Here is a 23,838-nt window from a genome sequence, read left to right as displayed (position 1 = left end):
GAGGTAATTAATCTGGGAATGATCGAACATAAAGTGTCGTTGGCAGTCGAGAATGTTGGGATTTGGCGAGCAACCTGTAATCAAATCAATTAATAGTGATAAAGCATGAATTCAGTAACCTGTTCACAAAAGGAAAAGAGGTTTATATAGAAAATTTGGTTTTCTGTTGAAGGTGGCATGGGTTCGTTGAATTAATAGCTAAGCCAATTGAATGCTTAGCAGGTTAATTCTGGAGGGAATGAATGTGATTTGATCGAGTTTAATGGATAGATGAGGTGGTGGAAAGTGAATTGCGAGAGCGCAATAGATGGTAAAGCGGTATTGGGAGTGATGGAATCAGATTTTCGGAGGGGGGGAAAGTGGTTAGTGGTTTCACTCAAGGCAGGTCCGAAATGTTGTGAAGCTGACACGTAGGGGTGGGCATGGTTTGGTATACCACCCATTTCTGACCTGCCCACCCCACGACAGTAAAGTTCAGATGGTGAGGGGGACTGAAATCACATGCAGGCCATCGGATGTGGGAACATGGGCATAGATGGAGTGTGACATGGCGGGGGATTTTTCATGATGTGACGGGATTGTGCAGTGGGGTTGAGAATTGATTTAATGCAATGTTGGGGAATGTGCAATATAAGAGGGGTGTTAAAACTTAGGGATATGAGAGTGAAGGGAAAAATGAGTGGAGGGGTAGTATGGGATTTAAAACTTATGGATAGGATTAATACCCAAATTAATATATAAACCTTAGAGTAAACCTTTACTCTTCTGTCTTTTTCTTCTTGCACATGAAAACACATTTGATGTTTTATTGTGGCGCGTTTAAACTAGCAACCTGTGCATTTATAAAAACATAAAATCAAGCCTTTCTTTTTTTTTTTCTTCCCTAACATTTATTTTTCCTTTTGCCTTTTTTATTTAGGGTAGCTAACACCTAACATTTTATTGATATGGATGCCTATAAAACATCAAATTTGCCTAAAATTTTAACTTTTCTTCCTTTTGGATCTATATCCTAAATTAACATTTTAAAATTATTTCGAATAATTTGCTAACTCATCAAAACTAAATAATGTTACAACATCGGCTCCAGATGGGGACTGCTTCCCCCTATGGGATGTAGAGAACAAGCAGATCCAAGTGACTTCTCCTCAAGCTATGGAGTCTTTGCTGAAATGGATACTCACTTGAAAGTTTCAAAAATAAAATAAACTCTCTGGATATTTACAGATGGTGAATGAATGAAAAATCAATACTGAATGTAATGTTTCAAGTATCTCCCATTGACTGGCAATGAAATACTCTCCTTCCAGGTTCTGTAGGATAAATGTATTGATCCCTTTAACTTATGCAATGCTAAATGGACCAAACCAGAGGTTGTCAAATTTTGGATGCTTTCCTTTGTCTTCTATCCTTGTATCCCATCTAAGCACTAGGTCACCTTTCTTTAGATTTCTTTCTCTAGCCTTTCTATCAAATAGTTCTTTCATCTTATTTTGGTATTTCCTTAGCTTGTACTGAATTTCATCCCTGTCTTCATTCAACTCAATAATTTCATTAATCCTTCTTGAGAAGTCATCTTTTTCTTCATAGGATTCCTAAAGGAACCTCATAACAGGTAAAGCTAAATGAGTAGGAAAAACTGCTTCCTTTCCATAAACTAATTGGAAAGGAGACTTGCCTGTTGATCTCTTAGGAGAAACTCTGTTTGCCCAAATGGCATGAATAAGATGGATGTCAAAAATATTTTTATGGTCTTCAAGAGTCTTCATAATGACCTTAACTAAGATCTTGTTGGAAGACTCTACTAGCCCATTTCCCTATGGATAGTATGGTGTAGAATGGTGCAAAAGGATTGAATACTTTTGACAGAATTCAATCATTTTAAAACTGCTGAAAGATGTTGCATTATCTGTAACAATCTATTGAGGACATCCAAATCTTAATAGGATGTTTTCTTCCAGAAATTTAATCGCAACAGTGTTAGTTGAATTTTTACAGGTATGGCTTCTACCAACTTGGTGAAATATTCTGTAGCAGTTAAAATCCATCTGTGTTGATTACTAGAATGTGGATGAATTTCCCCTATAAAATCCAACCCCAATTATAGAAAAGGAGCATGGACATATACTGGGACCAAAGGAAGTGGTGACAGTTTCTATTTTCCTGCAAATAATTGGCATGGTTTGCAACTTCTTACTCTTGCTCCAACTTCTTTGAAAAGCATTGGCCAATAGAAACCTGCTTTTAGAATTTTGTAGGTTGTTTCTCTCCAGGCATAGTGTCCACCACAAAACCCTGCATGGAACTGATCTATAATACCTTCTGTTTCATTTTCAGTTAAACATAGAAGAAGGATATTAAGAGGGTCTTTCTAATATAAATTAGCATTGATAATGCAATATTTTATTGCTTTAAGCTCGAGGGAGTTCAACTATTTCAAATTTAGATCAGTTGGGCATTGAAAATATCTAAGAAACTACACAATATCCAAATACCAATCAGAAAGTAGGTATTTCTGATCTATGTGAACAAGAATGGCTTGATCTGAAGAAAAAGGTTCTTGTGGATTCTCCCTAGATGACATTTTAGAAACCAGATTTATCCCCAATACTTTACAGTTGGATTCAGCTAACAATTTGGCCAGGCCTTGGCCTTTTACTAGCTTTGTGGTTTTAATTTCAAGGTCAAATTCAAGGATTTTAGCAATCCATCTCCCTCTTCTTCCATCAGTATTAGGCTGAGTCAAAACATTTTTGACATCATGATTAGGGACATAAGTTGTAATGTGTGAATGCAGGACATAGGTTCTAAAGGCTTTGAGGGCTTGAATTAAGGCATAAGCTTGCTTTTCAATAATATCATACCTAAGTTCAACATCCCTCATAACTTTGGAAAAGAAGGCTATAGGCTGGTCATCACCATTTGTGTTCTTTTGTAAAAGTACAATAGCTAAGGTTATCTCAGATGCAAAAGAAAATATGCTAAAACATGAAGAATAATCAAAGCTAGCTAATGTAGGGTCCTCAGATATAGCCTTTTTTATTTGATCAAAATAATATCTAGCAGGGACTATCCATTTCACTTCATTGTTTTTCTTAAGCATATCTGTTATATCTTTAACTATATCAGCATAATTTGGGATGAACCTTCTGAGAAAATTGATCTTTCCAAGGAAGGTTTGTATCTCTTTCTTACTCCTTGGTAGAGACAAGGTCTGAATAGATGAAACTCTCTTTGGGTAATTATAACCCCCCTCCTTGGAGATTATATGCCCTAGTAATTTCTCTTCTTTCACAACAAGCACAGATTTCTTCATATTGATTATTATACCAAATTTCCTGCACCTGTCAAAAACCTTTCTCAAGTGTTTTAAATGATTTTCATCAGAGTTAGAGAAAGCAGTTAAATCATCTAAATAAATGATAGTAAATTCAGATGTTTTACCTACAAATGCTAAATCCATAGCTCTCTGGAAAGTTTCTTTAGCATTGGTTAATCCGAATGGCATTTTGGCATACATGAATGTACCCCAAGGAATTGTGAAATAAGTTTTGTCTTGGGCAGCTTGACTTACCATAATATGGTTGTAACTAGAAAATCCATCTAGCATAGAAATCCTATTGGCACTTGAAACTTTCTGAAGTAGATGGTCCATTTTAGGCAATGGATAGTTATCCTTTAAAGATGATTTGTTCAGATTTCGGAAGTCTACACATAGCCTAATCTCGCCATTTTTCTTATAGACGGGAACTAGGTTGGCTACCCAATTAGAATACGTTAAGAGCACAATGATATGAGCATCAAGAAACTTTTTAAGTTCTTTCTCAATGGTTGGCAGTAGTATGGGATTAATTCTTCTTAGCTTTTGTTGAAAGGGTTTTGCTTCTATTTTCAGAGGAATCTTATGCTCAATCAAAGATGTATCATAAGTTTTTAACTCATTATAAGACCAGACAGAAAGGTCTTTGTAGTTTTTAAGAAGACTCAAGTATTTGGTTTTTACATCCAAAGGTAAGGTTGATGAAAATTTGATATTTCTCACATCATCCACAGTCCCAATATTGCATTCTTCGATTTCTTCTTGAGGTGAGTGGAACAAGGGATTTTTAGAGACATCATTAATATCAAATCAATTTTCCAATGGGACTAATCCTTTAGGAATAAAATTATTAGATAATTTGATAATGTCATGATCAAGAATTTTAGGACTAAATGAAGTTTCTGGATTTTGCTTATTTAATTCTGGAATATCATTTTGATCTCCTTCAATTTTCATATTTGAGAATTCATCAATAACTTGAAGGAAAGATTTCAACTGTTCATCATCTTCAAAAATATGTCAGTGTTTAAGGTTGTCAGGAATTGATGACTGATACTTGACTTGGATTTGGTATTCTAATGATACTAGCTTGAGGATTTTGAAAGAGCTTGCTAAGACAGCTAGTGAATCAGCATACATTTTTTCATCTCTGGGAATAGCAGTTATGTTAAAACCTTGGAAGAAATTTTCAATTGTGTCCCAAGCTTCTTTTTTGTAGGATCTAAGCCTTAGGTGTTTAGTTTGACACAGATTTCTAACCTGGTTCACTATAAGCTCAGAATCAGAAAATAGACTCAAGTATTGAATCTTTAAACTTCTAGATAACTCAAGACCAAGAAGAAAAGCCTCATACTCAGCCACATTCATGGTGACCTCAAATTCAAGTTTACATGACTGAGTAATGTTTTCCTTATTTGGTGATATTAGAACAATTCCTGCTCCTGCTCCTTGTTTTGATAAAGAGCCATGAAAATAAAGTTTCCAGATATCTGATTCTACAACTTTAGACTGGGAAACTATATTCTCAATAGCAAGTTAAGTGTTTGATTCATTTTGTGAAGACAAGTGAAAGGAACCAAAATCCTCATCTACTTCATAAATAGTGTGGTTTTTTGCTTGATCAGACCTACAAACAGTATGAAGGAATCTGACTTCCCTATATAACCTTAAATTCTCACATCCATAGACCAGGATAGCAGCAAAAGAAATTTCCATCTGAAGTGATCGTCCAAGTTTAGTACAACATGATCTAGATAGAAGCATGCCAAAATTGGCAGGAATATCAGTGACAACTATGTCTAAAACTATACTTTTGACAGGTATTTGAGCTAAGGTCACAACTAGGTCTTTGAACAATTCTAGGCATGGTACTTTCTTTGAGTAAAAGGTGTAAAGGTCATGATAAGAACGGGTGACTTGTAACTAAAGATGATACATAATTACCTTCAACATAAGGTTATGAGAGGCTCTAGAATCCATCATGCAGTTGTACAAAAGAAAATCATGAAATTTTAATGTTACATAAAATGGTGGAACAATTTCATCGATCATATGAGAACTAGGGTCAAACACTACTGAGGGATTCTCATCTTGCAGACTAATAAGATCTCCCTCAGCATCTACACTAGAAGATAGTATCCATTTAGAAACTTGATTTTGTAACCAACATTTTTGGAAAGTTCAGCTAAAGGTATAGGAATCTTAACCCTTTCCAATTCCTTTTCAATATTAAAACTGGTCAGAACAGTCTTGCAGATGAAAGGGTTTCAGCGAATGACTCTATAGTTTGAGGTATTGGAGTTCGTGTTTGAATGGTTTTCATTTCAGTTTCAATTATGGTGGTAGATTTTGGAGGTCTACCAGGACCTGATATAGGCCTTAGATCATTATTTATTCAATTCTGCAATTAAAAGTTCATAGAATGCTAAGTATTTTGAAAGTTGAGCATATGTTGGTTCTTGTTCAAAAGACTGAGGTGAGGATGAAGGAATTATGGCCATTTGTACCGCTGAAGAATCAATAATATTGATATATTCAGCGATTAAAGGGCCTGTATCCTGTGACTTTTGATCATCAATCATCAAAGGTGGTTGAATGTTTTGGTCAGAACCTGGTCTCTGAAGAATTTTCATTTGAGGAGTTCTTCTGAATTGAGTTTGAGCTTGAGGTCTGACAACAATTTGTTGAACAGTTTTAGGTTTTGTTTCAATTTTGGAAATCCTGTTAGAAAGGTTCCTGAGAAGAGATGTAATTTCATCAATTTTCTGATCTTCAAGTTTAGATTTGGAAGAGGATGAGTCATCAATCTTAGCTTTTAGTTTTACTTCTTCTTTTTCTACTTTAGCTTTAAGTTTACCAGAAGCTGACCTATTGGCTTCTACCTCTATAGAATTTGTCTGCATGTCTTCTAAAGTATTAGAAACCCTTTCCCTTAGCATGACTACAAAGTCATCATCAAATGCTTTTGAAAATCTAACCTTTGGAGCTGCTACTAGTGGTTTACAATCAGCAAGCATTTTATGATAGAGTTTGTTAAACCTTTTAATGAATTCAGCTACTGGTTCACCAGGGTTTCTTTTTAGTTCCTCAAATTCAGTAAGAAAGTAAACATGATCTTTCTTTACCCCCCATTGGTTTTTAAAAATAGTTATAAGCTCATTCCAAGTTCTGATAGAGATAGATCTGAGTTGTCTAATCCAAGTCCTAACATTTCTTTCTAGAGATTGTACAAATAATATCATATAAACATTTTCCTCTTCTATGTTCATATTGTCAGCAAAATCTAGGAAGGCTAATACATGATCTTCTACTGAGGGACTTGTTTCTCCATTAAATCTTGGCAAATGTTTTAGATATCCATCAGGAAAATTTCCCAAGTTTTCAGGGAGAACTAGAGTAGCATATCTTTCTTTCACAATGGGTTGAAAATCCATAATATCAAGAGGAGTATGGGGTGTCTGAGTGGATGTTGAAAAGGAAGAGGAATATGATGAAGATGAAGGAGATGAAGCTCAGTTAGTAGATGTATTTGTATGTGGAGGAGAGGGAGGAGATATCTTTAGCGATTTGAAAGGGGTTTTGATAAACAATTTCTGCACTCTAGGTGGGAAGTCTTCCTTATTTTCAAACAAAGGATTTGAATAGACAAAAAATGTCTCTTCAAGATTAGTTGAAGATGATGGAATAGAATAAGGAGTTAGAGTAATGAAATATTGAGGTTTGAATTCAGGTAAATGTAAACCCAATTCTTCCTTAGATGAAGGTGATTTGATAGGAATGGATGGAACTTGATATGACTCAAGTGATTGTATTAAAAAGGCTGATGGAAGATCTAATCCTCTAGAAATAAGATCAGAAACCCTAGGAGGTAGTTCAGTCCAATCAGGATGGGTTGGTATAAATGAAAAGGGATCTATAGATGGAATGTCTTTAGGGTGTAAAGCTGAAGAAGAAGAAGAGGTTCTATGTCTTCTCCTTGAAGAGGCTCCCCTAATAAGTCTTTCTAGGTTTGGTAGAGGGTTAACAATCTCAAAATCAGAACGTGATCTAGTATGCTTATCAAGGGAAAGCTTGGACCAGTGGAATCGCCAGGTGAAATATTTTGACCTATAACCTTATCCTTTATTCACCTTAAAGGAAAGGGAAAATCGTTTCCCCAGGGAAAATTTAACTTTCAGTTCTTCGCTCCCCGGCAACAGCGCCAGTCTGATGTTGTCCTTTGAGATAACCTAAGCTCAATTGGTTATGCCAAAGCATCTAATATGTTTTGTTTGATTTAGTGGTTGGATGACCAGTGGACTGCTTAAAAACATGTTCTTTAAAATGAGACAGATTCTTCATAAAAAAAAGCTTGTTCTTTAAATACATATGGCTATTATGATTTAAGTGGGATGGATAAGTACAATATAAAGAAGCATAAGTGATTTAATATTTAGACCGAGTATTTAACCATTTATAAGCAGAAATTATGAAAACTATGTTTTATTAATCAAAAAAATATAATAAAGCTATTACAGAAATCTAGTGCAATTTAATTTCAAAGAGGAATTTACAATAACAAATAGTCCTGTAAATTAATCTTTTATTTAAATTACAACTTCACAGAGGATTCAAAATGAAACTAAGATTCAATTAAATTTTCAATTGGATCACTGTAAAAGAGTTAAGTTGTTAGGTTCCTATACCAATAGGTTTCATTTTTCATGATTGACTATGGAAGTGCCAAATATGTTCATCTTTTCATGCTGCAAAGGTTCCATATTTTGTAAACAAATGAGGAAAATTAAAAAATGTAAAGAGGGTATGCCCTAAAAGAAAAATCAAAGGAAAAAAGAGTAAATTGGCCAGAAAGAATAAAAGAAAATGAACCCCAAATAAAGACCAGGAAAGTGGCCAGTCAAAATGCCACTGCTATCTTATTTGCAAGTTCACAATGTGAAAATGCTGCTATTTATCACATTTGATGGATGGCCCAACAGTTCAAACTGGACCATTCCATATTTAAATTTGTTGTTGTAGAATAGAGAAAGAATATCTATCCAAACAGTTTAAACTTGGCAGATGGATAGATAGATAGAGAAAATAAGGAGCCCAACTGCTTAATCTGGGCCCTTGGAAGAGATAAGGGTAGACTTAGATAGGAGGGCAGTCAAAAGAAAAGAGGAACTTCAGGGTTTGCAAGTTCAAATGCACCCAATCAAAAGGAAGAAAATATGTTAGGTGTATTAGGCTGGGTAGGTAGTTTGAGGTTGCAGAAACAAGGTTGTGATCTTTTGCCTTATCAAGAAAGGACCCATCTCATCAATGACACAAGGACCATGGCAGTTGTTTGGTTGCAGAACAGTGGAAGCATGACTAATTTCCCCTTCATTCCCCAGAAATATTTTACTAACATCCCCTCAAGGACCTTGGGATCTGCCCAATAGTCTAGTTTCACTTCACTTTGTGAGAAATGCTAAGTTGAACTTTGAGTTTACTTAGTGGAAAGAAGCCACATTTCTTGTGTAAAATGATCATTACATACTCTTTTCACTTCCCTATGCCTAAGTTTTCATTCTATAAACTTAGCATTCGTCCATACAACTTCAATTCATAGGGTCATATTAACCTCTAACTCTATTATTTAGCCCCCCTTAATCATTTCCCTATCCCTATAGTACAAAAAACTATATAAAACCCCCAAAAAAATACTAAATATCCCCACCCCTCGGCACTATAGCCGTATAACCTAAGTTTGGGAAATACTAAAGTCCATTTGGGACTTGTTTTAACCCTTCCGCATCCAATTGCTTAGGATTAATCTAACATTTGGTTAGATTAATAGCTATGTTGACCCCCCCTCACTCACAAACCTTACCATATTACCTTCCACGCCCATATATTTCGGGTTTTTTGCTTGATATTTAATTAAACAAATAAACCATATCCCCAATGCCGAACATACATAACCCATATAACCTAAGTTTTATACCCCGCATATATTATTAAACATTTCAATATGCGCGGGCTGCCCGCATTGTCAAACCCTGTAGCTTATAACCTCCCGACCATCGTCCGATTCACAGCTCTTAATCCAACAGTTGGTGGCGAATATCGCATGCCCCGATCTGTTGGAGATTAGTGTCCGGGCGATTGGCGGTATTGCTGTCGTACCCCCGCCACACGTCAATCTCCCGACGTGATCGGAGGCCCCCTCTGCAAAACCGCCTCGGGCCAAAAGCGGTGCAGGGAAAACCGGAAACCGCCCGCCACCTGACCCTTGACGTCAGCTCCCACGTCACCAATAAAGTCACGTCTGCGTCGGCCTACCGCTGCCCTGTACCATTGCCACATCACCCGCTCACGTCACCACCCCACTAACGTGTCGTCCGCCACATCACCATACACGTCGACTGCCACATCATCTTTCGTACCCGCTACGCGCCAAATTATGTCATGCTGACATCATCCTCGAAAAGCACCAAAAGCGCTAAAATGTTCCAAATTCAATAAAAAGTCGTGAAAACATTATTGTGCCTATGGAGTTGCTTTGTTCTATATAATACTACCTAGGCACCCACGGGGGATTTGAACTAGTGACCTACTGCAAGGAGTGCCTTAACAGTACACCCATTCACCATCAATCCAAAACCCCGTGGGCGCCTATGGAGTTGCTTGCAAGCAATTTTATGTTCAATTAGCCACCAACGCACACAGTCCATCACCCCGCGAATTTGGCTCCATAGCTCAATCCCGAAGCTCGAACTGTACCTCCTAGTTGTCCTCTGTGCCATAGAAACAGGTATTTACCCACAGTTGACCCATAAACCCTGTTTTTAGAAATTTCACCATTAAAATTGACTGAGGAGCTCGAATTCAAACTAAAAGTAATCCAGCACCTGAAATTCCACCTATAAACTCACTGGTTGACCCCCTGTTCAAGACCAACCCGACAAATTTGCCCTCCTCTGCAAATTCACTATTAAAATGCATTTTAAGGTCGTTTTCGCTGGCAGAATTTGCAAACTGTCCATGCATTCACTCCCTTTGTCAAAATCCTCTACAAAATCTCACTCATTTGGCTAAAAAACATTCCCATTCCCTCTGCAGTATACCCACAGAGCCTATCAATCCAGTGAATTCAAAAGAAACCTGTCTAAATTCTGCAAATTTGCTCTACTACCATAAATTGTACACAATAAGGCCAGTTCTAGATAAGCTTACTCTACAGCTCCCTAGCAAAACCTCAAGGGCAATTTTTCACCACTATGTTGTTGCACAAATCCTAATTTCAAGTACAAAAATAGAAAAAATTGAAGATGACCACCCCAACAGCCTTGAACATTGCTCCTCTTAATGCACATCATAAGGAAATTGAAGCATTACCCCTGGCTGATAGGGACCACCTTATTCAAGATTTGGTTGGGGACAGAAACCACTTGCAGACCTTTTGTCAGCTGAGAAACAATTACTTGAAAAACAGTGACATCTATGGCATTTGGGAATCAAACTTTCCCATTTACTTCCTCCCTTCTGTCAATATTTTCCCTGAAATTATTCGCCTCTGCTGTGAAAACTATGACCCATATCAAAGAGCAGTCAAGTCTCCATCTGGGAGCACCCTCTTCCAAATAACTCCTGATTCAATCAACCAAATGCTTAACTTCAAGCAAACTCAGCTTTTGATGCCTCTCTCTATGAAATTCCTGCTTGATGAAGGTCCTAAACTCTCCAAATCTGAGATAGCCCGAATTGCCAAAATATTCATGAGAGCAAACCGCCAGCCTACAGGGCCACCTCCTTTTCTTTATGTGTGCTTCAATGAAGTGGGCAAGTTACTTGTTGACATGATATCCTATGTACTAGGTTTTAAAACAAGTGAGCACATTGATGGAAATATGCTAGTCATGATGTCTGCATTTAGCCCAGGACAGCCCCCTCCTGTCAAGTATAATTATGTTAAATTCATCTCCAACAAGATACATGACCAACTGCTAAAACTGGATAGGGAGGGAGTCTTCAAATATTCATCCTATATCTATCATTTTTTCATGTATTCTCAGCCAGACTGCTTCCAATGCCCCATCAAAATATTGGACTCTAAAGGGAAAAGAGGTCTATAATTTTCTGGACCTCAGTCTTTCATGAAGTCCAGAACTCCCCCTACTCTTACAGTGAATTTATTGACCTATTTATCTATCCAGATTTTTGTCTCCTGAAGATATCCCCTCCTGCTAGGCTATCCTATGACATGTAGAAAATATTGCAGCTTTCAAAGAACTACAAAATAGGTGACTGGTACTTTTACCAGAATCACACTGTCATTAGGATATATGGCTGTGAGCTCTGTCCCTACAGGCTCCCAAGATATGTGCCAATGAGATTCTTTGCCTTGGAGTATTACAGGCAACTCATCAATTCAGATTTAACTCATTTTCATAGTGCCAAGAAAAAGGCTCGCCTGAAATTCAAAGACCAACTTGGCCCCTTTGTCATGAACAAGAAATAAGGTTGGCAAGATGATGATCAAATATTGGGGCAGAAAATCAAGTTAAAGAGGAGTTTTTGGTGGGTCCCTTATGACCCAGATGGCTTTATTAGTGCCAGAAGAATAAAATATAGACTATCAGCCTATGAGCATTGTAAAATCCCACAGATTGAACAATTTGCCAACCAAGATGAGTGGGTGGTAGGGACACTAGTTGACGAATTCACCCAAGAAGAAATTATGGAGCAAAATGTCAAGGATTTAGAAAAAACTCTTGACTTGGATTCTTTTGAGCAGGTAATATTCAAACTGCCACATCAAGTCAGAGAAGGCACATCTACTGCTGCAGCTTCACAAGCTGCCCAAGAAAGATCTACACCAGCAACAGGTACAGCAAAAGGCAAGGAGGTGATGGATGCAGAACAGGAGACAATGACAGAACAGCCTACCACCTCAAAGGAGCAGAGTCAAGGGCAGGCCCCTCCACAGCAAACTGAGGCACTACAGGTGCCATCTTTACAGACTCCTCTAATGAGGAAAGGGGTAAAAAGAGGGATAGGGAAGAGACCACACTTCTAATTGGGTCAATCCAGCAGCTAGAAGCCAAAAGACAGAGAGTTGATCCTCAAGTTGAGGAAGAAATTACTGAAGAAATCATAGAGAGCCCGAGGAGTGGAATAGAAACTAGCCAGCAAACACCTACTAGATCATTCCAGCAAGAGCAAGATAGGCACCATGGTATGGAGGTCTCTTCCTCAAGGCAGCAAAGCAAGCAACCACCTGGCATTAAAGCAACTTTCATGGAAATCAAGGCTAAGAATGAATTGTTAAGAGTACAACTATATGATCAATTCCTCAAGGCAACACCCTCCAAACAGCAGAGATTAATGGCAGCCTATGACATTAAGGAGGAAAAGATGATTATGAGTTACTTCAAGCCTAAGATACCACAGCCCCAGACAGCTGCAAACTATATAAAGACAAGCTTAGAGGTCCTCTCCAAGGACATACACCCGATGGACCAAATAGAGTTGCACAAGCAAACAGGTGAGATGGTCTATGCCACTCTAGCAGACAAGGCCATGCTGGCCCATCAACTGAAGGAATCATTGAAAAACACAAACACTCAATTGGATTTGGAAAGGATGTCTTCCTCTACCAAAGATAATATAATAAAGACATTGGAGGAAATAATTGTGGAACTAGGACATGATCCTAAGAAGGATGCTAAAGCCATCCAGACCCTCATAAAGAAAAAAGAGGAAGATATTGCTGCACTGAGGAAGCAATTGAGGATACCTATAACCATGCACCCCCAAACTTCAGAACTTGTGCAAGAGAAAGAAGTTGAAGCTACCATGGATCTGCTAATGAAGATGAACCAAAGAATAATTCAAATGGAGGAAGAGTTGGAGAAAGCATTGCAAGGCAAGCAGGGAGAGTCGACCTCTCAGCCACCTCAAACAGCTCCAACTATTTCCACTACTGTTCCTCCCACACAAGAAGCAGTAATCCCTCCTGTTATCCCAGCATCCACAACAACTACATCAACTACAGATGCTACAGCAGCAGGCAACAACAACAGCACCTGAATCTAACATGAGCATGGAAGAAATGATGAAAGCAGTCAAAGAGCTAGAAGTTCAGGTAACAGAGGTGAAAGAGGCCAAAGAAAAGTTGGCCAAGCTAGAGGCAAACTATGACAAGTCCAAGATGACAGTAGCTGAGAAACAAAGAGAAATAAAAGCCTTGGACAACAAAATAAAGGCCTTAGAGAAGGAGCTTACTTTAGACAATACTATGACTGAAATCAAGAAGGTTTTGTGGGCCAAGATTGGCCAGTCAATCATTGACCAATGGCGACCGATTTAGGCCATACATGAACAGATAGAATTGATAGGCCTAGCTCAATTTGAGACTCAAAGGGCTAGAGTAGCATTGGGAAATATGCCTGAGCAGGCCAATAAAATGATTCACTTCCTCAACACTCATACCAAAGAGGAACTGGTAGCATTAGATATTAGTAGCAGGACAGATACTATTCTGACAGCAAAAAAGGTGTTGACCCTAAGAAATTTTGTGCAAACTCTAGAAAGAAAATGCCAGGAAATGCAGGCAGAAATAGATGATTTCAAGTTAAAGCTTGCAGCATTGCAGAGCAGAGGGTTGCCCAGCCTATTAACCAGCACTGGAAGACTGCTGACCCATGAGCAGTATGCTACCAGGATGAATAACTATGTTTCAAATCAGATTACAGCATCCTCAAGTACCTCAGAGGAAACAGGGCCTCCCTCTGGACAGACTCTGTATGAAAAATTAGAGAACCTGTTTTATATTGAACATGAAATAAATCACCTGTTTGAGGTTCAGCCCAATTTTTACAGATACACTGAAGCTGATGAAACACTCATAAAGATACAAAGACATCAGCTGCCTACTGAGGATTGGTGGCAAGCAATGCTGGAGATTTTGCCAAGGTAATTTCGGTCCTTTTCCCTCTTTTGATTAGCTTCAGATTTTGGTCAGCTACAGTTCAGCAAAATTGGGTACACAGGCCACCGGTTAAAGCATGAAGACAGCAGGCAAAAGAAGTCAAAGTGTGACTACAACAATTTTATGAAAAAACAAGTATGGATACCAAGGCTAGGACAGCAAAGCGGTGACTCAGCAAAGCAGCAGGACAGCAAACACAGAAACCGCAGATTAAAGACGTAGCTTCAGCCGACTCAGTTAGTCCAAAAAGTGAAATTTCTCTGACAAAGTGGACAGCTAGCACACCAACAATTACTGCAGCATTTATTTCTTTCATTTACTTCTTTTGAAGAGTTGGTGAGGGAACTTATTGCATGAAGACTCATCCATAAAATATTTTGTATCTCATTTTTGTATAAATACCTCCCCATAGAATGTATTTTGGGTTGGCGATTTTCTTTCTAGACTGCGCTGTAATTTTTGAGACTCTCTAATACAAATGGCTGTTGAAGTTCATGGTTTCTGCACCACCTGAATGTGCAAATGATGCTCTGGGACCTACTATAGAATTCTTGTGTCATTCAATGGAACAATAAGTTATTCTAAACTGTGTTTTGTGGTTTCTGTGTATGAAAATTCCATATATGTTCATAATCTTGGTAACAGAAAAGAAGAATAGCCTGGGATTTGTTTAAACAGCACCCTGTGTTCAATCTCTGCTATCAATTATGTTTTCTTCAGAATTAGTCATAAATATGAATTCTTAATTGCTCACTTTTGCACTAATTCTTTCATTTTGAATACTATTTAGGAATTCTTAATTGCTCCTGAATAATATTCATGCACTTTCTCTCTGCCAGCATAATGGAAGATTCTTGATTGCCTTTCATTCCCTGACTTCATTCCATCAATCTCAGATTTGAAAATTGTTCCATAACTGCCTATCTTGCTCTGTAGCATTACTATTCACCCAAGAAACACTTTCAGCAGTGCACCACCATTGACTCCATTGCCCAATAATATAGACTGTTTTGGACTTGCATCACAACTCTGCCTGAAATCACCATCCAACAAAATTAAAACAAAACCCTGTACATCATAACTAGCCTAAAATATTTCAAAACAAAGCTAAATTACAAAGAGAGAGCCCTCTCTGGTTGCAGATAGGCTAGGACCTGCAGCTAAAAGATTGGTTAGTGGTTACCTCGGTCGTATTCCCTTCAGGAGGCAAGGAACAACCTGAGTGATAACATCATTGGCGACTCCACTGGGGAACTGAATGTTTGTTTATAACTGCTGTCTGTTTTCTAAAAACTACAGATGGAGCCTGAAATTAGCTAGGTAGCCTTTGAAATTGTCTTTGCTCTGCATTGTCAGGAGTAGATAAAAGCTGCTTCAGTCAATCTCCAGTATAGTTTTAGGTTTTAAACAGCTGTTCCAAAGATTTGATCAGTTTCCCTGTTTCAACATATTCAAAGAAAAGCCCAAAGCCTCCTATGTTTTAAAGAAATTCTTGTAGAAATATTGTGGAAAAATTGTGATCTTAAAACATTCCCAGAAAATACCAAAAACAAATTCAGAAGCTGGCTCCAAAGAAGAAAACTCGGTACACCAGGTCAAACCCTGACCCAGATCCTCCAGCTGTTTTTGAAAATCCCAACTTGATCCCTAAGACCCTTAGGAAACAAGAAGCTCAAGAAAGTTCTGCTGGTTTAGACCTTGAAACAGTTCAGCAGAACTATATCCCAACTCCTGCTAAAGCCTCAGCCCGTCCTTACATTACTACTGCTTCTCCTAGTTCTTCATCCACCTCTCAAAGCACCTTCTCCACACCTCCATCCACTGCACATATTTCTACTCCAGTCCCTGCTGTTACAGCTGTCCCATTTCTTCTTGTTTCCCCATTTGTCCCTGTAAATATGGCGAATCGTTATGCTCCTCTTCAGTTGCCTGGAAATCCAGGGGCTATGCCTTAGGATTATCAGAGAAAAATCACATATTTTGATGGTACTAGCTCTTATACAGCCCAACAGCACACCAAGAAAATGCAAGATTACTTTGAGAATTATGAAATAGATGATGATGATGTGAGTATGAAGATTTTTGGCCAAAGTCTAACTGGTGATGTAAGGATTTGGTTTAGAGCACTTGCTGCAAATTCAATAGCTGATTCATAAGCTCTTTATCAATCCTTCTTAAATAGATGGGAAAAGAAGAAGGACCCTCTACACATTTTAACAGAATATGACAACTTGAAAAGAGGCCCACAGGAAACTGTCCAAGACTATTGTGCAAGGTTCAACAATGTTTATAATTCTATTCCTCAAAACCTTAGGCCTCCACCTGTTCTAGCTTTGATCAAATTCCCTAATGGATTTGATTCTGATATGGCATACCAATTGAGGAAAAGAGCCCCTCCAAGCTTAGCAGACATGCAAAATATAGCTGTTAGTGTGGAAGCAAACCTAATTGCTAAGCGAAATCGGGCAAGCACTGAAAGAAGAACTAATTTCAAGGAGGAACCTTTAGGATTTGAACAAAAACTTGATGCAATCATCAAAGGCATGGACAGACTTGGGGATAGGGTGGAAACTATTGAAAGAAAATCATCATGGGAAGGTCAACCAAGTAATACTCCAAGAAACCCAAACTTTAGAAAAAATCAAAATCCAAATGTGGGGAGGGATGGCCCTGACCAGAACTTCAGACCTCCATTTCAGGACAACTATGCCAAAGCTTCAACATCCATTCAACCAACAGAGGACACCCAAATCAATCTAATGGGGTTAAACAGTGAGCAGCAAATTTTTCTAACACAAGATGACCAAGATGCTCACAATTTCAATCAATTCCAAACCAAATCCAGAGAGTGATTTGATTTTATGGAAGGCTATGATGCAGCAGTCTATGAAGTTCATAAATAGTACAAACTAAGAAGCAGAACCATAGAGGTGTCTGAGCCTACCAAGTTGAAGGATACTAAGCCGCCAAAGAAAACAAAGGATAAAACCATCCTGATAGAACCCTCTGCTAAAACAGATCCACACCCAAAGGAAGTCACTCTGGAAGATATATCAGACTTATAGCCTTCAAAGAGCCACTCATTCACACCCCATTCTTCAAAAGAAAATTTAAATCACCCTATCGAAAATGGTTTCAAACCAGATGTACCTCAAAACAACACTCACAACCAAGAGAAAATCACTGAAAATCCAATTTAAAAGGAAACAATTGTTGTCCACAATACAAAAATTCAGATAGAAAAACCTTTTAACTTGGAAAAAAAATAGGTAAGCTGAAAATAGCTATTCCTCTCTCTGAATTGGCCAAACATGAAATTTACAGACAACAAATCAATAGGTCACTACAAATACCAGAGAATAGGGATGCAGTCAATGTTCTTGATGATCAACCAGAACTGATTTTTGGTCCAGAAGTCAATGGTAAAACGGTAGATGGAGGAGTTCCTCCATTCTATGTGAGCTTAAACATTCATGACAAAGTGCTGCATAATGTTATGTTTGATTCGGGAGCTTCCCACAATCTAATGCCTAAATCTGTAATGGAAAGACTGGATCTAGACATCACAAGGCCCTACAAAGACTTGTTTTCATTTGATTCCAGCCAGGTCAGGTGTCTAGGCCTAATCAAAGACCTTTGTGTATCTTTAGTCCAATATCCAGCTAAGACAATCTTGATGGATGTGGTAGTAGCTGATATTCCACCTAAGTATGGTATGCTTTTATCCAGATCTTGGGGTGCAAAACTCCAAGGATCTTTGCAACTAGACATGTCCTATGCCACTATTTCAGTCTTTGGCCAGCCAAAGAGATTATACCGTGAAACACTAATGAAATATGTGGTTAGCAGTCAAGAAAAACCCCAAAACTTCCCCATCTATTCTATGCATTCCGACATGGATTCATTCATTTTATATAATGTTGGGATGTGTCCCAAAACTGATGTCAAACTCCTAGAAACAGCACAAATACCAAGCATAGAGGAACATTCTAGTGCTCAAGGTCAGAAAATCCTTGATATGATTGATGCAACAAAGGGAAATGATATATCATATGACATACAAGAGCCAAATCTGCCCATTGAACAAGCTTCTAAAACTCTTAAGGCTAATCATAACCAAGAGATCTTATGGTACTTAGAGTTTGATGGCTTTGTGAACAAATTAGGAGCAGGGGCAGGGGTTTGGATACACAACATGCAAAATGACCATGCTGAGGGTCATGCATATAGGTTAAATTTCAGATGCACAAACAATATGGCCGAGTATGAAGCCCTTTTGTTAGGACTAAAACTTATCAGAGGTCTAGGGGCAACTAAGGTTTCAATTCTAGGGGATTCAGATTTGATTATACAGCAGATGAAGGGAAACTTTGTTACAAATGATCTTAGGTTGAGAGCTTATAGAGGGGCAGCCATTGAAATACTTAACACCTTCTCAAAATCTCAGCTCACCAAAATTCCTAGAAAGCACAATTTACATGCACATAGCTTGGCAACTTTTTCCAGCACTTGCAAGCTTCCTTTTGAGCCCAATCACCACTTCACTGCTGAAATCAAACACAGACCTGTTGTCCCAGATAATGTCAAAAATTGGCAAGTCTTTGAAAATGATACACAGATAAATAACTTCTTGACTTTGAAAGAGGAATTCTCTAGCATAAAAATTGATACAAGCACCATGGATGACCAACGACAGATAGACAAAATTGAACAAAATATATCAGCTGAAGCAACAAATCTGATTTTGCACTCAACAACTTTTGATGACAAGAATTTACAAGAGTTGAAGCAAATAGACCTTGATGAAATAACTGAGGCAGAGTCTGAAGTAATTGAACTAAAGGATAATTTTCTGCCCACGGGTTTAACTCCTTTGGAGGATTTATTCGATTCAAATGACATTTCAAGGAAGCCAAAAATGCAACCACTGAATGCAGGAATTGAGGACTGTAACATTGGAACCACAGAAAATCCCAAAATGGTAAAATTATCCAAGACATTACCTGCTGATCAGAAGTTGAAATACATTGACTTGTTTAAATAGTTCCAGGATGTTTTTTCCTGGAGTTATGAGGACCTCAAGTCCTATGATACTTCAGTCATCCAACACACTATACCTCTGAAAGAGAATTAGAAACCTTTTAAACAAAAGCTTAGAAGGGTGAATCTTGTCCTCCTTCCCCTGATTGAAAAAGAAGTTAAACGAATGTATGAAGCTGGAATCATTGCACCTATCAGATTCTCAAAATGGATTTCAATTCTAGTACCCACTAGGAAGAAAACAAGAGAGATAAGATTGTGTGTCGACCTAAGAAATTTGAACAAAGTCTCCCTCAAAGACCATTACCCTTTACCAAAAATGGATCATATCCTACAAAATGTAGTGGGAGCCTCTAGGATCTCATTGCTAGATGGTTTCTTGGGATTCAATCAGATTTTAGTCCACCCGGATGACCAAGACAAAACTGCCTTTACAACACCTTGGGGAACCTTCAATTATGTCAAAATGCCTTTTGGACTCAAAAATGCAGGGGCCACAATTCAAAGAGCAATGGATATAGCCTTTGCCAAGGAGATCCATGATTTCTTAATCATATACCTTGATGACCTCACTGCTTTTTCAAAATCAGACCAAGAACATCTAGAGCATTCAAGGCAAGTGTTCCTAATTTGCAGAAAATATGGCATATCATTGAACCCAAAGAAATCACTATTTGGCCTAGAAGAAGGCAAACTCCTAGGTCACATAATTTCAAAAGATGGCATTAGAATTGACCCAGACAGAATTCAAGCTATTCTCCAAGTCCCTCATCCAAGAAACATTAAAGAACTGCAAGAATTTCTAGGAAAGATCAATTTCCTAAGACGATTCATCCCCAATTTGGCTGAGCTTATAAGACTGTTGAATAATATGTTGAAGAAAGATTCTAAAGTCAAATGGACCATGGAAGCTAAACAAGCCTTTGAGGACATCAAAACAGCCTTAACAAAAACACCAGTCCTCACCAGTCCCAGGTTTGATAGAGATTTCATCATTTTTTCCTTTGCATCTGAGCATACTATTGTTGCTGTCTTATTGCAAAAAGATGACCAAGGATGTGAGAAGCCCATTGCTTTCTTCAGCAAAGCCCTTAGAGATGCCCCCTTAAAATACCAGATCATGGAAAAACAAGCTTATGCCCTTGTAAAAGCCATCAAGGATTTCAGAGTTTATATCTTGTACTCACATGTGATATCCTATGTTCCAAATGTTGTGGTTAAGGATATTTTAACTCAAGAAGGGATTGAAGGTAAAAGGGGCAAATGGATAGCCAATATTTTAGAATATGACATTGAAATCAAGCCTACAAAACTGATAAAAGGAAAAGGATTAGCCAAACTGATGACTGAAACCAATTTTCAAGCCCTTGACATCAATGAACTGGATAACGAATAGGAGATGGCGACTCCACAGATCAATCAAGCCTTTTTACAATCACCTTGGTATGCTGACATATGTTTTGTATTGTTAAACCTGCAAGCTCCTCCAGGGTTGTCCAGGACTAAAAAGAGATTCTTGAAAATGAAGGCATCAAAATTTTGTATCATAGACAATGTTTTATTTTGGAAAAATCATGAAGGTATTTTGCTTAATTGCCTAACAATGGATGAAGTTGGCAAATTCCTCAAGGAATTTCATGCAGGTGACTGTGGAGGACACTTATACTGGAAATCAACAGCTGATAAAATTCTAAGAGCTGGTTTTTATTGGCCTTCCCCGTTTGCTGATGTGAAAAAATTTGTAGTTTCATGCCATAAATGCCAGATCTTTGAAGGCAAGAGAAAGTTGTTACCTTTACCCGTCAAACCTATTTCAACTGAAAGACCATTTCAACAATGGGGTTTAGACTTCATTGGTGAAATCCATCCTTCGTCCTCTGGCCAACACAGGTGGATTTTGACTGCCACAGACTATTTTACGAAATGGATAGAAGCCATCCCTTGTAGGCAAGCCAATGACTCGATCATCATACAATTCTTAGAAACCAACATCTTGTCTAGATTTGGCTGTCTAGAAAAAATTATTACAGACAATGCTGTTGCTTTCAAATCCAAAAGAATGATCAACTTTTGCCACAAATACCACATTACCTTGGGCCATGCCACAACCTATTACCCTCAAGGCAATGGCTTAGCTGAGTCATCCAACAAAAGCCTCATCAACATCATCAAAAAGGTCTTGGAGGAGAACAAAAAGAATTGGCATAAAAAACTTGTGAATGCACTATGGGTAGACAGATTGACCACCAAAAGATCCATTGGAACAAGTCCATATGAATTGGTATATGGTCTGGAGGCAGTTTTCCCCTCCTCCTTGGGAATCCCAGTGATCAAGCTATTGCAAGAAATACAAGCAGAGCCTAATGATATTCAGAGAAGGATCAATCAAACTATTCACTTGCAGCAAACAAGAGAGGAAGTATATCAGAGAAGTTAGGTTTTACAAGAGAAGCTGAAAAAGATCTTTGATAAAAGAACAAAAGCTGAAGATTTCTTCATAGGAAACAAAGTGCTGAGATGGGACTCTAGGAGGGAAGACAAAGGGAAGCATGGCAAATTTGATTTCCTATGGAAGGGACCTTATTTTATTCAGGCAATACAAGGTAACAACACCTATTTTTTAAAGAGTTTGGATGGCACAGATAATGAGGAAGGCCCAGTCAATGGGCAGATGCTCAAGCACTATTTTTTATTCCCTGTGATCAGCATAACACAACTGTATATTTTACATAAATATTTGTATTTCCATCATTTTTCATTTACAGTAATTAGATAAGGAACAAAATGTAGCAGATTTTGAGGAAAAAGTCAAGGAATTACATCACTTTTGGTGTATATTTTGAGTTTACCACAAGAGATTAAGAAGAAGACTTGGGAATTATAAAGGTGATGTCAAGCACTCAGAAAAACCAGCAAATACAGAGCTGTAATTTTGCACAGATCAGCTCACAAGGGCTGCATACAGGCTACCAAAGTTCAGATCATAGGTTTCCAAAAGAAAGAAGTTTTGAATTATAGCAGCCAACTGAGAATAAGGCCATCTGACCTGCTGTTCTTGAATTTTCGCCAGGAAAAGCCATCCCCAAGTGGAGCCACTGTTAGGTTCCTATACCAATAGGTTTCATTTTTCATGATTGACTATGGAAGTGCCAAATATGTTCATCTTTTCATGCTGCAAAGGTTCCATATTTTGTAAACAAATGAGGAAAAATAAAAAATGTAAAGAGGGTATGCCCTAAAAGAAAAATCAAAGGGCAAAAAGATTAAATTGGTCAGAAAGAATAAAAGAAAATGAACCCCAAAGAAAGACCAAGAAAGTGGCCATTCAAAATGCCACTGCTATCTTATTTGCAAGTTCACAATGTGCAAATGTTGTTGTTTATCACATTTGATGGATGGCCCAATAGTTCAAACTAGACCATTCCATATTTAAATTTGTTGTTGTAGAATAGAGAAAGAATATATGTCCAAATAGTTTAACCTTGGCAGATGGATAGATAGATAGAGAAAATAAGGAGCCCAACTGCTTAATCTGGGCCCTTGGAAGAGATAAGGGTAGACTTAGATAGGAGGGCAGTCAAAAGAAATGAGGAACTTCAGGGTTTGCTAATTCAAATGCACCCAATCAAAAGGAAGAAAATATGTTAGGTGTATTAGGCTGGGTAGATAGTTTGAGGTTGCAGAAACAAGGTTGTGATGTTTTTCCTTATCAAGAAAGGACCCATCTCATCAATGACATTGGTACCATGGCAGTTGTTTGGACTGCAAAACATTGGAAGCATGACTAATTTCCCCTTCATTCCCCATAAATATTTTACTAACATCCCCTCAGGACCTTGGGATCTACTCAATAGTCCAATTTCACTTCGCTTTGTGAGAAATGCTAAGTTGAACTCTGAGTTTACTGAGTGGAAAGAAGCCACATTTCTTGTGTAAAATGATCATTCCATACTCTTTTCACTTCCCTATGCCTAAGTTTTCATTCTATAAACTTAGCATTCATCCATAAAACTTCAATTCTTAAGGTCATATTAACCTCTAACTCTATTATTTAGCCCCCTTAATCATTTCCCTATCCCTATAGTACAAAAAACTATATAAAAACCCAAAAAAATACTAAATATCCCCACCCCTTGGCACTATAGCCGTATAACCTAAGTTTGGGAAATACTAAAGTCCATTTGGGACTTGTATTAACCCTTCTGCGTCCAATTGCTTAGGATTAATCTAACATTTGGTTAGATTAATAGCTATGTTGACCCCCCCTCACTCACAAACCTTACCATATTACCTTCCACGCCCATATATTTCGGGTTTTTGCTTGATATTTAATTAAACAAATAAACCATATCCCCGGTGCTGAACATACATAACCCATATAACCTAAGTTTTATACCCCACATATATTATTAAACATTTAAATATGCGCAGGCCCCCCGCATTGTCAAACCCCGCATCTTATAACCTCCTGACCGCCGTCCGATTCACAGCTCTTAATCCAACGGTTGGCGGCGAATAT

General features: G+C 38.0%; 1 pseudogene; it reads right to left on the bottom strand.

Annotated features, from left to right (window-relative positions):
- LOC149144381 (DNA replication licensing factor MCM7-like) overlaps positions 1 to 23,623 on the bottom strand; it is a 142,817-nt pseudogene extending 119,194 nt beyond the window's left edge.
- Between the last annotated feature and the right edge of the window lie 215 nt (positions 23,624 to 23,838).

The sequence above is a fragment of the Pinus tabuliformis genome, chromosome X, assembly GCF_031772625.1.
Source record: "Pinus tabuliformis cultivar Carrire ecotype Pingquan chromosome X, CPIR1, whole genome shotgun sequence".
Taxonomy (NCBI): Eukaryota; Viridiplantae; Streptophyta; class Pinopsida; order Pinales; family Pinaceae; genus Pinus; species Pinus tabuliformis.
The sequence above is the reverse complement of the archived record's forward strand: the minus strand, read 5'-3'. Positions and strand labels throughout refer to the sequence as shown.